This window comes from Dendropsophus ebraccatus, chromosome 11 (genome assembly GCF_027789765.1).
Source record: "Dendropsophus ebraccatus isolate aDenEbr1 chromosome 11, aDenEbr1.pat, whole genome shotgun sequence".
NCBI classification, from domain to species: Eukaryota; Metazoa; Chordata; class Amphibia; order Anura; family Hylidae; genus Dendropsophus; species Dendropsophus ebraccatus.
The window spans coordinates 70,058,645-70,063,156 of NC_091464.1; the positions used below are offsets into that span (position 1 = coordinate 70,058,645).

A 4,512-nucleotide genomic window follows, 5' to 3' on the forward strand; every position below is an offset into this window, starting at 1 on the left:
TTCAAGAGAAAAAAAAAAATTGCATCCAATAAAGCATCAAGTCACATAAAGACGCTGTACGTATCGGATACTCTTAAAAGGACAGCGGGATCCAGGGTATATCTCCAGGATCATACGACAACAGAGGACTGTGCTAAAAGAAAAGGGACTGAATGAGATGACAGGAATTATACAAAGCAACAGTGTTCACGTGTACAATTACTCAATGTCACGGCTTGTTCCCCTGTGAGTTTCTTAAGAGACGTACATTTCACGGGTTATTATAAAAGTGCATGTGACTGTATAGTTCTATAGTTTTAGATCACAGGTGTCAAAGCAACGGCCATTTAGCTTAGCGAAACTACAATTCCCATTATGCCTGGGCAGTGGAAGCTTTATATTTGCTGTCCAGGCATGATGGGAATTGTAGTTTGGCAACAGCTGGAGGGACGCTGGTTTGACACCCCTGTTCTAGATAGTGGTGGTTGTACGGCTAAAGGGAGTTTTCCAGATGGTTGGATACAGTGTAAATGGGCCAGTCATCGCTTCTTTGCTTTGGCTAAGATCAAGTGTACTATTTGTTCTTATTAGTTTAATATCTGATGTGTCCCCTATCTTGGGACCATATATTACATTTTTATATATATTAGATTTTTAGAACAGGGAGATGGAAAAAGATCTTGCTCTGTCCTCTCCAGACATTGACCTGATTCAAGCAATATGCATATATGCAAATAAGCCACAAATGCCTACAGGGTAGGGCTGACCACCTTAAGTGTCCGTCATTTCCATCTTTTCCCCCAGCTCCTCTTGCATTTGATTGACAGTCTTTATACTCTATGTTGTAGGGGATGGAGATACTGGGCACTGGAGGTTATTGTCATTGTCATTGTGGGCACTTTGCATATATAGAAATACTGTACACAAAGGGGATGAGCATCTGATCGTGAGGGATCAATGATTGGCAACTACAGATCACAGAGGTCCTGAGTGTTTCTATGTCAATCTAACAGCTGCAGTCAAACTCTATGGGACTGCCAAAGCACCATAGTCCACTATCCATTCCCCTATCAGTTTACAGGATTAACCATTGCTTCATGAAAATATTGGAAATGGAGGGTCCAGTGGTCGAGCCACCACCAATCACTCTTATCACTTATCCTGTGTATAAGCGCTAAGTTGTTATTATCCATTATGGGAAAACCCCAGTGTACACTACTCAACCAACCTTCAGGCTCAGTGATCAGTGTGAATATCGTAGGAGGTTTATTTTTAATGTAGATATATTACATTTGGCTGATTTTACTCGACCATTTATGAGGATTTTATTAATAAAATTCTGTTTCTCTAGCCTTTCTAATTTTCTCATATATTTTTTGAGTTTCTAGTGAATAAGGACTATGATTATCTCTGACATCATATCTGCTTTCTTGTGGTTTTCCTCTGAGATACAGTAGTATACACCACCTTACAATCTGATAAATGGTTGATGTCTCTACTTTATGTGTAATTACGTCTATGTTGTACTTTATTTTAGAATGTCTTGTCGAATATGGATTTGTATCTGAGGTGATGTTCCATTATGACGATTGGGTCTTATTGATTGAGATAAGTAGCTGATAAAGTATCTCTATTAATGGTATTCGACAAAGGCCTCTTATATAACTTGACTATTATCTTTTCCATTTAAATTCATGGTAAGGAAGTGATTTGTGAATAGTAGAGATGAGCAAACTTTTCAAAAGTTCGTACCAACCGGACTTCCGGATTTTTTTGACGGAATTTCGGATTTCTTCGGATTTCATAGTTTAAAGCATCTATATGATAGTGTATTTGGTTGAATTTAGGGCTCTACATGTCAGTAACATCATTATCTTTTCAATATCTCAAAGTTAATTTTTTTTTTTTTAGACTTCAATATTCACCATTACAGGGTCTATGCAGGAAATTCACCATTACAGTGTCTATGCAGGTATGCACAAGGTATATATTTGTGTCTCAGGAAAACACCTATGTCATATACACTCTCGCAAGGGTCCAACTATATTACTTGCATATCTGTATAGAACTTTTTTTTAGAGTTTTATTCTACACACATGCACGACCTACTGACAGCTACCCACAAGTACCTACCTACAGTTACCTATAACTAACTACAGCTACCCACAACTACCTATCACTAACTACCTACCTACAACTACCTACCAACAACTACCTATAACTAACTACCTACAACTACCTACCTATAACTACCTACCTGCAGATACCCACAACTACCTACAGCTCACTATCTATAACTATCTACCTACAGCTACCGATAACTACCTACCTGCAGATACCCACAACTACCTACAGCTACCTACCTACAGGTACCTATAACTACCTTCCTACAGCTACCTACAGCTATCATCTTACAGCTACCTATAACTACCTACAGCTACCTATAACTACCTACAGCTACCTATAACTACCTACAGCTACCTACCTATAACTATCTACCTACAGCTACCTATCTACAGCTACCCCCATCTCCTCTCTGTACAGCTCCCTGCCCACCCTCCTCATCCCCCTCCTCTCATCTCTCTCCTATTGTTTGTAATGGCTAACTGCCATTTTACATCTTTCCCCAAATTTCCTCTTATTTCCATTATTTCCCTGCCCTTCTTTCCTTCTCCGATACTGCCAATTCCCTCTCTCTATGATCTATCTCAGGAGATCGCTCTTGCTCTAAAATTCTGGTGCTCAAGTGACAAATAAGTGCGCTTGTGCATTATATGGGGGCACAGAGGGGGCCTGACTACTATTTGGAGGCATGTATTGGGCATACTGCTTATATGGGGGCACAGCTCAGCCTGACTACTATTTGGAGGCATGTATTGGGCATACTGCTTATATGGGGGCACAGCTCAGCCTGACTACTATTTGGGGGCATGTATTGGGCATACTGCTTATATGGAGGCACAGAGGGGGCCGACTACTATTTGGGGGCATGTATTGGACACACTGCTTATATGGGGGCACAGAGTGGTCTCTGTTACTGTGTGAAGTGATACAGATGAGGATTTGTATGGCGATGAGGATGGTGCTGCATTAGAGAGGAGCCTAATATGTTTCTCTGGCAGATTCTGCGGAGTCGAGGTGTCACCAGGAAAAGTCTCCATGATGGTCTAAACAAGAAGAAAAGAAAAAGGGCCTGCAAAAACATCACCTGCCATTCATACAGAGAAAACGCCCCCTGTGAGTCTAGTATTGAGTATTGTTGTATGTTAATGTATTATTATTTTTTAGTTGTATGTGGTATTACAGTTTGTCTCTATTCACACCAATGGAACTGGGTTGTAATACCACACACAACCTGAGGACTGGGAAGGAGCAGTTTATGAAAGATAGTAGCCATGTTTTTTTTAATCCTGGATAACTCCTTTAATAGGGTTGTCTAAAATTGGAAAGGACAGCTACTTTGTTGCAGAAACAGCACAGCCACAGGGACAGCAGCAGCTCCGTCCCTCTGTGTGTGTGTGTGTGTGTGTGTGTGTATATATATATATATATATATATATATATATATATATATTTTTTTTTTTATTATTTTTTATTATGGTGTTCTGGGGGGGGGGGGGCGCCAGAAGACGGTTTCGCACAGGGCGCCATCTACCCTAAGGCCGGCCCTGTACTTATTGTCCACGTTATTCAGGATGATATTTCTGGATCAGCTGCACAGAACAATGTAAGTGATACAGCATTCTGTTCCGCTTCTCTGTCACTAGTTTAAAGGGGCTGTCCAGCAAAAATCTTTTTCTTTCAAATCAACTGGTGTCAGAAGGTTATATAGATTTGTAATTTACTTCTATTAAAAAATCTCAAGTCTTTTCATACCTATTAGCTGCAGTATGTCATGCAGGAAATGTTTTATTTTCAGTCTGACACACTGCTCTCTGCTGCCATCTCTGGCCGAGACAGGAACTTTGTCTCAGTTTCTATTAATCCCCATAGAAACCCTCTCCTACTCTGGGCAGTTTCTGTCTCTAATTGCATGGGGCGCTGAGGTTGAAGGTATATGTCTTACCTTCATCCCAGGGCTATTCCCATGCAGTTTTAATTTAATCCTGTGTCCGGTAAGGCTATTAGGAACACTGCCCCACCCCCAGAGCACCGATCCATCCCCAGCCTTTTTAATGATTATTGGTGGAGCGGGTTGCCTGGGGGTAGCCCGGGTGACCATTCTGGGTACAGGGCAGTGCCCAAACGGCTTCATCGGACACAGGAATAAATTAAAACTGTACCGGAACAGTGCTGAAGATGAAGATAAGAGACATACCATCATCCTCAGCGCCCCATGTGCAATAGGGAGATATCAGCAGGTTACATTCGTCTAACCTACTGATAGTTCCCCTTTAATCCACCAGATTTCATTGTCAGCACTGCTATATGTGATGCTAAAGAAGTCATGTTACAGGATGTCATGTTATTGCTGATTTTCTATCAGATAAGTCAGGTCTGGTTTTGTTCTAATATATTCATATAACTGGGCTT

The 4,512-nt window shown here is 40.9% G+C and overlaps 1 non-coding gene across 1 annotated transcript; it reads left to right on the forward strand.

Moving 5' to 3' along the window:
• The first annotated feature begins 520 nt into the window (after nucleotides 1-520).
• LOC138768239 (U2 spliceosomal RNA) lies at nucleotides 521-708 on the forward strand. The gene has a single exon (XR_011358966.1). It is a non-coding gene; the product is annotated as a U2 spliceosomal RNA (small nuclear RNA).
• Nucleotides 709-4,512: the final 3,804 nt, after the last annotated feature.